Source organism: Lepidochelys olivacea (genome assembly GCF_965140295.1).
Source record: "Lepidochelys olivacea isolate rLepOli2 genome assembly, chromosome: 1".
Taxonomy (NCBI): Eukaryota; Metazoa; Chordata; order Testudines; family Cheloniidae; genus Lepidochelys; species Lepidochelys olivacea.
The window spans coordinates 291,745,723-291,758,707 of record NC_140411.1 but is presented as its reverse complement, the minus strand read 5'-3'; the positions used below and the strand labels follow the sequence as shown (position 1 = coordinate 291,758,707).

Genomic DNA, 12,985 nt, shown 5'->3' with positions numbered 1-12,985 from the left:
TTGGTCACAGTTGTGCTTAAGCCAGGTGACAAGTTATGAAATAGGATTGTAAGGCATCTAATGACATGAGAAATATCTACAAGTATTTGCTGGTGTAAACACTTAGGAGGGCAAGAAGCTGCTTAGGGTGGTTACAAGGAAATACAGGGTGACTGAGTAATAGGGTGGAATTTAACAGAAACATTTAGGTTGTACATCAGGAAAAACTGGCTAATGTTGAGATCTGTTCCTGTGGAATAGTTACCCAAAGGGCGTGGTGGGAGCTTCATGACTTGGAACACTTAAAACTAGACTAGACAAAAAACTGAAAACACACAATAGGGAACAATTTTATATTGGCAGAGGAATGGATTATGATTTTCTAGATCTTGCCCAGCTCTGACTTCTGTATTACCCAGAACTGTTGTAGGTAGAATCATTGTAATTATTATAATTTTTCATATTCTAGAAATTAGAGAAGGAAAATGTATTAGGTCATCTAGTTCATCCCTCTGCCATCACAGGGTTGTCCTTGCAGCATGTTTTCCGGTAGCAGGGTTTTATTTTTTTATTATTTCTGATGTGGGGAAGAGGAAAGCCAACTATTGGGTTTTAAGTACAACCATTTTCTTGAGATCTCAACTAGTTTTAGTTACATCTCCATCATTTTCAGTCTCATTTTTATTTTGTCATTGCTCCAATAGCATACTTCATATATTTGTATAGGTGTGTTTTTGAAAGTTTGTACATGTAACAAAACCACTAGAAGGAAAACAATAGTTATGCTCTGTGAACTTGATTTTGTGTGTGAAGACTGGAAGGAGATCTGAGGTGGTTTTTAACTTGGTGCTCTGAAACTAATTTTATCTTGCTTAGTAGAGCCGTTTTGCAACCCAATTTTCAATCTATACTTCCTCCTTTTAGCAGAACACCATAGTACATACCTTAGATACAACAGATTTGTGATATAATTTATGGAAGTGTGTGCTATGGATCAAACTAACCTTCCCTGAAGCAGTCCTGAGATTCAGTCCAGACAAATGTGTTTTCTTCAGATCACTGACACCATGGACAGGTTTGCAAAAAGAAAAGGAGTACTTGTGGCACCTTAGAGACTAACCAATTTATTTGAGCATAAGCTTTCATGAGCTACAGCTCACTTCATCGGATGCAAACTGTGGAAAGTTTAGAAGATCTTATTATATACACACAAAGCATGAAAAAATACCTCCTCCCACCCCACTCTCCTGCTGGTAATAGCTTATCTAAAGTGATCACTCTCCTTACAATGTGTATGATAATCAAGTTGGGCCATTTCCAGCACAAATTCAGGTTTTCTCACCCCCCCCCCCCACACAAACTCACTCTCCTGCTGGTAATAGCTTATCCAAAGTGACCACTCTCCTTACATTGTGTATGATAATCAAGGTGGGCCATTTCCAGCACAAATCCAGGGTTTAACAAGAATGTCTGGAGGGGGGGGGGTAGGAAAAAACAAGGGGAAATAGGCTACCTTGCATAATGAGTGGCTTAGTCATTATGCAAGGTAGCCTATTTCCCCTTGTTTTTTCCTACCCCCCCCCCCCGACATTCTTGTTAAACCCTGGATTTGTGCTGGAAATGGAGAGTAAGGAGAGTGGTCACTTTGGATAAGCTATTACCAGCAGGAGAGTGAGTTTGTGTGGGGCTGTGGGGGTGAGAAAACCTGGATTTGTGCTGGAAATGGCCCAACTTGATTATCATACACAGTGTAAGGAGAGTGATCACTTTAGATAAGCTATTACCAGCAGGAGAGTGGGGTGGGAGGAGGTATTGTTTCATGCTTTGTGTGTATATAATAAGATCTTCTAAACTTTCCACAGTATGCATCCGATGAAGTGAGCTGTAGCTCACAAAAGCTTATGCTCAGATAAATTGGTTAGTCTCTAAGATGCCACAAGTACTCCTTTTCTTTTTGCGAATACAGACTAACACGGCTGTTACTCTGAAACATGGACAGGTTTGTGGTACATCCTCGATCTGGTTTTCTGCAGTAAGTATCTTAAGTTCGTTGAAGAGATACCATCAGTCTGAAGCCTACTCAGTTTTACAAAATGAGTTAAAAGTAGCTTCAGATACTACACTTGCCCTTGCAGCCACCTGCTAATTTTTGTCATTTTAGGATCACATTTGTAATCTGATGTTAACACTGAAAATGCCTTTTTTCTGTTTATGTGTATTAAAATTAGGAATTGAGATGGGATAGGACACTGGTTCAGGTTTCTTCAGAGGGGTACTGATATGTATTTTTGCTGTTTACACAACAAACCTAATGTGAAGGAACCACATGGGCACAGTAAGATCCAAATAACTATACACAATATGTAAGGCCAAGCGCCCTAGCTACATATATACACTGCTGCTGTGGCTGGGTTGTGGTAGCTTCTGAAACACAAAAGACAAATGAGGGCTAGAGGGCCAGCAACCTCTTTGAAGGAGTACTACCCAATTCCTGCACATTATCTGTACAATGAAGAGTAGTCATATACTGTAGTCAACTCCCATACACTTGAGTTTTCATGTGTCCTCTATAGAGACAATATGCCATTAACTAGGTTTCTAATTTGTGCACTTTCACTAGCTAGTCTTCAGCTTCTCATAACTCATTTTAGACTAAGATGTCCTTTTCTTCTACCAGCTGAAATACTAACTAATTTTTCCATTCTTCAGTTCTTTCATTTTAATTACAAAACTGTAATATAAAGTACATACACACACCTCCTTGTTGTTATTTGTTATTTTAGGAAAATGTTCTGTTTAAAATTTTTAATTTAGTGCTTGTGAACAATGCTAGCTTAACATCCTTGCAGTCTGAAGTTTTCTTTTTGTCACATAACAGGAGTAGGATGAGCTGCTGCAGTGCAAGCTCCCCCACACTATCCTACCAATGTCGCTCTACCATGTTTGGTAAGGCCCACCTCTATGCTTGTGACTATACTAGCCTTTGTTTCTAAAATTTCACTTTATTGCTTACAGTACTGTAGTCCTAATGGTGGTAGGAACAGTGGGAGTTTTATTGCACACGGTGAGTTGCTTGCATTTTTACCATCATGCCATCTAATCCTGATCTGAGCAAGTCTAGACAATGTGAGAGCTACCTTGTCTAAACTACATCTCCCACTGTAATAGGGGTGCAATAGGGTTGGCAACATTGGGAAATTTTAGGGAAAAAGCCAGTGAAGACAAGGAAAAGGCTAATGAGAGGGTAGTTGCCTCCATATCCGATCACTGCTTCTGCTTTAGCTGCTATTGTATCAACACCCCTATGCATCTTATTCAGTTTTAATACTTGTATACAGTATATTGAGGGGCAAAGTTCTCCTTGTATGATGCTTGCTGTGAGATCCATTCTTAGTGAAATAGTTCCAGTTCAAAAAACTGAAAGAGTTGTCATACTGTGCTACTGAGATTAACCTAGTGTAATCCTCAATGGACTGAAGTGTTAGACTGCATGAACCATAATCTCCTTTGCCTTCGATTAGCACCTGATATTTGAAACTCAGGGAAGGACAGAAAGATCAAAGGATAATTTTCTTATATAACATTCCATTCTGGTTGAAGAGATGGTAGTAAACTTGTATTGTTTTCTGTTAAGTGTAAGAGTTGCTTTAATTATTCTCCTTGGCGCTCCAGCTTTATGCAGTACGCTATTGGTTTGAATTAGACTATATATATAACTTGACTGTGTGTGAAAAACAATTTAGGTTTGGTATAATTATGAGAGGACCCATAATGTTTTTATATAAAAATTGACATTTTAAAAAAAATGTGGTATTTATTAGCTTATGTGATGGATCAAATATTCTGTTGCTAGCAGGAAAAAAACCCTTAAGATTTCAGCCTTGATAATATATCCTCCAGCGAAACTTTCCTTGCACAGACACAGCTTTCAGTGATTATATCTTCTCTAAAACTAGCTCCATCTTTATGACTTACAGTACTTCAAGCAGTTCTGTCAAATTGCGGTTTCAGTAGCACAGGAAATGGGCAGATAAATAATTTATAACCTCTACACGAATACATCTTTTTAAAAGCTGTAAACAATAGCTCAGATACACAGATATTTCAAGAAGCTGATACGTCACAGTTTTGTAATATTTTTCTTGTATTGAGGCAGTCATTGGCTTTATTTTTTTCAGCATGCACTCAAACCAAAGCCCAAAATACTAGAAAATCCTGGAGAAAGGATGGGGGCTGGGAAAAGCAAGCACATGGTGAATGATTTTACGTCAAAACTGGAAAATGGTAATTACATACCATGGCCATCAGCATCATATTTTTTACAGCCTACCCTTCTGCAAATATTTAGAGGACTGAAACTAAACTAGATCCAATAGTAATGGTTTATATTTATCTATCATCCCTTCCATTTGAGGATCTTACAACACTTTCTAAACATTGGGCCAGGTCCTCACCTGCTATCAATTGTCATATATTCACTAACTTAAATACACTGATTTGAACCTGCTGAGGATCTGGACCATTAATGAGTTTGCCCATGCTATTATAATTCCCATTTTATTTATTGGGAAGCTGAGATAGAGAGGTTATTGTCTTCTGTGGCTTTGGGAAAATCATCTCTGATAGAGCCAGAACAAAAATTCAGATCTCCTCACTCTTAAGATATGTCTATATTTACACAATATTTGGATGTGTAAGTCTCCCCTAGTGACATTCTAGAGGCAAGTTATCGCCACTCCTTTCCTCAGCTCCTCCTCATCTTCCTTCTTGTTGCCAGATTGAGTTGCATTTTGTAACTATCGTGGTGAAAATTAAATGAATCAGCAACAAGAAGTAGGGGGCACACAAAGAGACATCAGGGTTCTGATCTTTCACTCTACTCTAGTTCCCAAAAAACTGACTGACTATTTGTAGAGTATATATGTGAGTATTCCCAAGTATGAATTCCCCTCCATCAGCTGTGGTATTTGGAGAGGCAGGATAGTCTTGTGATTAAAGTACAGTAGTGAGACTGGGTCCAATTGTGCCAATGTAGACAGAGATATCTCTATCAGAGGGGTAGCCATGTTAGTCTGTATCCACAAACACAATGAGGAGTCTGGTGGCACCTTAAAGATGAACAGATTTATTTGGGCATAAGCTTTCGTGGGTAAAAACCCCCACTTCTTCAGATGCATGGAGTGAAAATTATTAGATACAGCATAAATATATTGACAGGTTTCAGAGTAGCAGCCGTGTTAGTCTGTATTCGCAAAAAGAAAAGGAGGACTTGTGGCACCATAGAGACTAACCAATTTATTAGAGCATAAGCTTTCGTGAGCTACAGCTCACTTCCTCAGATGCATATCGTGGAAACTGCAGCAGGCTTTATATATACACAGAGAATATGAAACAATACCTATTCCCACCCCACTGTCCTGCTGGTAATAGCTTATCTAAAGTGATTTCCAGCACAAATCCAGGTTTTCTCACCCTCCACCCCCCCACACAAATTCACTCTCCTGCTGGTGATAGCCCATCCAAAGTGACAACTCTTTACACAATGTGCATGACAATCAAGCTGGGCTATTTCCTGCATAAATCCAGGTTCTCACATCCCCCCACCCCCATACACACACAAACTCACTCTCCTGCTGGTAATAGCTCATCCAAACTGACCACTCTTCAAGTTAAAATCCAAGTTAAACCAGAACATCTGGGGGGGGGGGGGGTAGGAAAAAACAAGAGGAAACAGGCTACCTTGCATAATGACTTAGCCACTCCAAGTCTCTATTTAAGCCTAAATTAATAGTATCCAATTTGCAAATGAATTCCAATTCAGCAGTTTCTCGCTGGAGTCTGGATTTGAAGTTTTTTTGTTTTAAGATAGCGACCTTCATGTCTGTGATCGCGTGACCAGAGAGATTGAAGTGTTCTCCGACTGGTTTATGAATGTTACAATTCTTGACATCTGATTTGTGTCCATTTATTCTTTTACGTAGAGACTGTCCAGTTTGACCAATGTACATGGCAGAGGGGCATTGCTGGCACATGATGGCATATATCACATTGGTGGATGTGCAGGTGAACGAGCCTCTGATAGTGTGGCTGATGTTATTAGGCCCTGTGATGGTGTCCCCTGAATAGATATGTGGGCACAGTTGGCAACGGGCTTTGTTGCAAGGATAAGTTCCTGGGTTAGTGGTTCTGTTGTGTGGTATGTGGTTGTTGGTGAGTATTTGCTTCAGGTTGCGGGGCTGTCTGTAGGCAAGGACTGGCCTGTCTCCCAAGATTTGTGAGAGTGTTGGGTCATCCTTTAGGATAGGTTGTAGATCCTTAATAATGCGTTGGAGGGGTTTTAGTTGGGGGCTGAAGGTGACGGCTAGTGGCGTTCTGTTATTTTCTTTGTTAGGCCTGTCCTGTAGTAGGTAACTTCTGGGAACTCTTCTGGCTCTATCAATCTGTTTCTTTACTTCTGCAGGTGGGTATTGTAGTTGTAAGAAAGCTTGACAGAGATCTTGTAGGTGTTTGTCTCTGTCTGAGGGGTTGGAGCAAATGCGGTTGTATCGCAGAGCTTGGCTGTAGACGATGGATCGTGTGGTGTGGTCAGGGTGAAAGCTGGAGGCATGCAGGTAGGAATAGCGGTCAGTAGGTTTCCGGTATAGGGTGGTGTTTATGTGACCATTGTTTATTAGCACTGTAGTGTCCAGGAAGTGGATCTCTTGTGTGGACTGGACCAGGCTGAGGTTGGTGGTGGGATGGAAATTGTTGAAATCATGGTGGAATTCCTCAAGGGCTTCTTTTCCATGGGTCCAGATGATGAAGATGTCATCAATATAGCGCAAGTAGAGTAGGGGCTTTAGGGGACGAGAGCTGAGGAAGCGTTGTTCTAAATCAGCCATAAAAATGTTGGCATACTGTGGGGCCATGCGGGTACCCATAGCAGTGCCGCTGATCTGAAGGTATACATTGTCCCCAAATGTGAAGTAGTTATGGGTAAGGACAAAGTCACAAAGTTCAGCCACCAGGTTAGCCGTGACATTATCGGGGATAGTGTTCTTGACGGCTTGTAGTCCATCTTTGTAGAGACTTGGAGTGGCTAAGTCATTATGCAAGGTAGCCTGTTTCCTCTTGTTTTTTCCTACCCCCCCCCCCCAGATGTTCTGGTTTAACTTGGATTTTAACTTGAAGAGTGGTCAGTTTGGATGAGCTATTACCAGCAGGAGAGTGAGTTTGTGTGTGTATGGGGGTGGGGGGATGTGAGAACCTGGATTTATGCAGGAAATAGCCCAGCTTGATTGTCATGCACATTGTGTAAAGAGTTGTCACTTTGGATGGGCTATCACCAGCAGGAGAGTGAATTTGTGTGGGGGGGTGGAGGGTGAGAAAACCTGGATTTGTGCTGGAAATCACTTTAGATAAGCTATTACCAGCAGGACAGTGGGGTGGGAATAGGTATTGTTTCATATTCTCTGTGTATATATAAAGCCTGCTGCAGTTTCCACGATATGCATCTGAGGAAGTGAGCTGTAGCTCACGAAAGCTTATGCTCTAATAAATTGGTTAGTCTCTAAGGTGCCACAAGTCCTCCTTTTCTTTTTTCATAAATATATTGGCACATGAAGAGAAGGGAGTTACCTTACCAGTACAGCTATGCCAGTACAGTAGTAGCAATGGTGGAAGTTGCAAGGTCCAGGCATTTTTACCACTGTATCATTGAATCCTGCAAGGGGAACTCACTTGTGTTATATTGCCACAATTCAACAATGAGATGTTCTGACAGCTGAAGCAGAGGGAGGACTGGCTGACTAGCAGGCTAGGTCTGATATTGCAATTCCAATAACCTATAAATGTTTCCATAGTTATACAGAATTTAGCAGTCAGAGGAATTCCTAAATGCTTTAAAACTCACTTTACCCACCACTAAAATGGTATGTACCCAGTGTGTTAAACAGTAGACCACACCATTACACGACATTTTAGAAAAGGAAGTGAAAAACAACAACATTATATTAAAACTCAGAATTTAGTTAATCACAATGTAGTTTACCTAAACAAAAACTAGACTAAGATGTCAGGACTAACAGCCTTACTTTTGCCAAAAATGTCTTGGGTTCTCTAATGGCCACAAGGGTTGTTGTATGTCTCATTTGAAAGTCAGCACCTCCAACACAGCAGCATCTCCCAGCTGGATCATTGGTATGCTACTGGGAAAGAAGTAACCATGTACCAAATCACCAAGATATTCCAGGATCACCAGAGGTGGTTGGGTTTTTTTTGTTTGGGGTTTTTTGTTTTCTTTTTTAAAGTTTTTTCCATCCATCCAACTTATGACCAGGATCAAATCTGTTTGGCTTGACAGTTCAGACAACATCAGAGTTTGAGGTGCTCTCACTGTAGACAAAGGAACATACAATTAAAGAGAATGTCAAAATAAAATTAACTCAGCAAGTTCTTTATGGCCATATCAAGACAATGCACTAAAATAGTGTGTGTGCACAGCCATGCATGTAGTACCAACTAAGAGAAAATGACCGCAAGATCTTTGTATCAGGGATTGTCTTTGTGTCTGTTGTATTTAGCACAATGGGGCCATGATCTTCATTGAGGCTTTTGGGCCCTACCACAGTACAAATAATAATACAGAATTACTACATTACCTGAAGGACTGTCAAGGACATGACCGGGATGGCAGGTCAGAACTCAGTCAGGGCTAATGGTCAGAGCCATGGGGTTAGCCAGGCCTGGAGTTTAGAGCAGAGCCAAGAATCAGGGCCACAGGATACCCCAGGGCATGGTCAAGAGCAGAACTGAGAGGGTCAGAACCATGATCAGAAGCCAAATACCTGAGCCAGAGACTTGGTCAGGAAGCAGAGCCAGGGGGTATCAAGGATGGAGAAGGGTAGGGTCTGACACAGGCATAAGAGCAGGTTGGGCAGGAGGAGGCACAGGAAGCAGGACCAAGCACTACTGTGGCTAGGAAACACATTGAGCAGTCAGCAAGTTGTGGCTGTTGCTGGGTTTAATAGTAGTTAGCTCCACCCCTCCATCAATCAGGAAGTGCAGTCAATTAGTCAGCCCCTGTAAAGATCAGCTGTGTCCAGTGTGTTGCTAGGAGACTGCCCCTGCTGCATCTGGCTCCCTCACAACTAAATACTAAGGAACCTGATGTTTTGTGGGGAATCATACAAAATCAGGGTTGGAAGGGACTTCAGGAGGTCATCTAGTCCAACCCCCTACCCAAAAGTCTTGTAACTTTTTGTTTTCAGACATCTGATACAGACTGAAACATATTTTTGAACAACTTGAATGAATAAGATCAGGATTGAAACCTACAATTCAAAGGAAAAAGTTCTTCAATTTCAGAAGCAAAGGGACAAGGTGCACATTATTCAATCAGCAAAGAAGCAGATTGTATTTCTTAGAATAAACTAAAACAACACTGATTGTATCTTTATCTGGAAGGACATCAGCCCAGAAAGACAAATCAAGTGTTATGAACTACTTCTGTTAACAAGGGACTTTGTGGTTGAGCCCTTGTTGCTGTTTTGGGTTACTTTTCAAGAGAAGTCTTTCATTTTTTAGGAGACCTAAGCTGCACACAGCCCTCCTAACCTTCCCATTCCTAATTTTCCAGATTAAGAAATAGACAGATACTCCAGATATGCATAATGCTGTTGTCTAATTTGACCTGTACGGACAAATTGGTTTGAGACTTGTGTGGTCTGGATTATTCAGATTGAAACTAACTTGATTTAATGAGTTATAATAAAATACAGTTTTTGTCTTTTTTTTTTAAAGATCCAAAATATTGAATGTAAGAATTCAATGAAGTAATAATCACTAATTGCTTGAGTTTTGCTATTGGCATCATAATTTAGTGTTATGTAGAAAATGTGGTGTTCTTGTATCATGTGACCTGTTCTGGCATTTGGGGAAAAAAATAGGTGTTTATATTGTTAGGTGGAAAAGACAGATTCTTAACTTTAGGCTGCCAGGAGTTGGAATATTGTTTGTGGGTTTGGAAGAACAACATTTTTTTTAATCTGGTTCATGGATTGTGTGATGGGTTTGGTCACAGAGACCCCCTTGGGACTGCCACCTGATGTGCTGAGACTACCTCTGAGCCCATTTTCCCTGCCAGCTTCAGTACTTTGTCTTGTTGAGCCAGACAGGCTAGCCTGCTGCAAACACAGACCCAGGTCTCAACCACATCCCCCAAAAGCTGCAGACTTAACTGAAAACAGCTTAAGAAGTTCTCCTGTCTTTAGCACCCAGACACCCAGCTCCCAATCGGATCCAAACCTCAAATAAATCCATTTTACTCTGTATAAAGCTTATACAGGGTAAACTCATAAATTGTCCACCCTCTGTAACACTGATAGAGAGAGATGCACAGCTGTTTACTCCCCCAGGAATTAATTGCTTACTCTGGGTTAATTAATAAACAAAAGTGATTTTATTAAGTATAACAAGTAGGATTTAAGTGGTTCCAAGTAATAACAGACAGAACTAAGTAAATTACCAAGCAAAATAAAACAAAAACATGCAAGTCTAAGCCTAATATAGTACGAAACGAAATGCAGGTAAATCTTACCCTCAGATATATTCCAATAAGCTTCTTTCACAGACTAGACTCGTTTGTAGTCTGGGCCCAATCCTTTCCCCGGTACAGTCCTTGTTCCAGCTCAGGTGCTAGATAGGGGATTTCTCAAGACTGCAGCCCCTTTTTTTCTTTTCTACCCCCTTATATAGCTTTGGCACAAGGCAGGAATATTTTGTTTCTCTGGGACCCTGCCCCCCCTCCTAAATGGAAAAGCAGGTTTAAGATGGATTCCAGTACCAGGTGACATGGTCACATGTCCTGGGAGACTGCAAGCCTTCATTCTTCCTGGCCTGACTCACAGGAAGGTTTGCAAGTAAACAGAGCCATTTACAACTAGTTGTCCTAGTTGATAGGAGCCATCAAGATTCCAAAACACCATTAATGGCCCACACTTTGCATAATTACAATAGGACCTCAGAGTTTATATTTCATATTTCTAGTTTCAGATACAAGAATGGTACATTTATACAAATTGGATGACCCACACTCAGTAGATTATAAGCTTTGTAATAATACCTTATAAGAGACCTTTTGCATTAAGCATATTCCAGTTACATTATACTCACACTCATCAGCATATTGTCATAAAATCATATGGAGTGCAATGTCACAGAGTGGATGCATGCTTGTTGCAATGGGAGTAAAGTGAGTGATTTTGTATATACTAGCTCTACATTTCCTAGTGCACACATCTCTGGAATAGTTTTTCTTTTTCCCTTTCCTCAGTCTGGAGGTTGGCATTATTATTTATAATACACTGGTTCATTAAATCATAGAAAAATGTCACTGATTATTTTCAGGAAATTTATCCATGGTGATTAAATGTTTTTTGGTTTTTTTTTGGCCTTATTAACAGCATGGGTGTGTATTTCCATATGCTATATTTTGTGATTATTATAAGTATACTTTTAAAATATGCAAATCATTGCGTATCTGAACAAAGACAAGTTAGGGAACCTAACTGTCTATACAGAGGAGAGTCCCAACTTTAGGAAAAGATTAAATCAGATGATATTTAGAGGCGTCATCAGTTAAGAATAAGCCATTCCTTTTAAGCATTAAGTGATGAAGCAGTTCTGGGAACTGCCAGACACTCAGATCCAAGGGTTTGGGTCTGTGGTCACCTATGCAAATTGGTGAGGCTTTTTATCCAACATTTCCCAGAAAAGGGGGTGTGGAAGTGTTGGGAGGATTGTTCATTGTTCTTAAGATCCAAGGGTCTGGGTCTGTAGTCACCTAGGCAAATTGGTGAGGCTTTTTACCAAACCTTGTCCAGGAAGTGGGGAGCAAGGTTTTGGGAAGTATTTTGGGGGGAAGGACGCGTCCAAACAGCTCTTCCCCAGTAACCAGTATTAGTTTGGTGGTGGTAGCGGCCAGTCCAAGGATAACGGGTGTAATATTTTGTATCTTGGGGAAGTTTTGACCTAAGCTGGTAAAGATAAGCTTAGGAGGTTTTTCATGCAGGTCCCCACATCTGTACCCTAGAGTATGAAGTGAGCTGTAGCTCACGAAAGCTCATGCTCAAATAAATTGGTTAGTCTCTAAGGTGCCACAAGTACTCCTTTTCTTTTTGCGAATACAGACTAACACGGCTGTTACTCTGAAACCAGTTTAAAAGCTGGCACTTATGAAATGAAATCTAGTGCTTCTGAAGACCATACTCTGTATATGAAATTAAATATATACAAGACAAGTAATACTGGTAAAATCTTTGCTGGTATAGCTGCATCTACACTAATCCAGCACAGCTATGTTGGGGGGTGTGAAGAGGTCTGTTGCTTGACGAACATAGCTATGTTGGCAGAAGCCCTTAGGGTAGACGCAGCCTAAAAGATATGTCAAACTTGGGCTATATAGACTTTCTTGGGCCCTGATGCTGCAGAGATCTTTGCACAGCCAGACCCCTGCTCCCTTGGAGAACTCAATTGACTTCCATGCTGGCAGATCTGATTGCAGGATTGAGGCTCCATTTTGTAGTTCCTTTTATATTCTTTAGTTCTTTCCTTACTGCTTAGATTTGATTGTTACGTTATGCTGCATAAAGCGTATTGGGTTATAGTAGGGTGCTGGTTTGTCTTTTACAGTTGAAATGCCCCAAACAAGAATCTACTATTTGCATTTCTCTCTCTCTCATTCAGAGGATCTTCCATTTTCCACTTCTCATCACCAAAAGGATCCTTGTTCACTCAGTCTTCATTGGACATTAGAGGTCTGGCATAGTTTCTTTTGGAGCTCATTGGTGACATTGCATTTTTCCACCAGAAGGATGTGGTGGAGAAGGATGTGAAGAGCTCATTAATATCCTCATAGCACTTGCAGACCCTGCTATCCTGGGATAAAGGAGCCAAGTTTAATTTTTAACAGTATTTTATGATGATACTCAGAATATTCAATAGAAAGCTATTACTGAAGCATAACAAG

The 12,985-nt window shown here is 40.6% G+C and overlaps 1 protein-coding gene across 1 annotated transcript in view; it reads left to right on the top strand.

Moving 5' to 3' along the window:
* Positions 1-12,985, top strand: part of RASSF3 (Ras association domain family member 3) — a 169,947-nt gene that overhangs the window by 1,347 nt on the left and 155,615 nt on the right. The gene's annotated exons all lie outside the window — the stretch shown is intronic.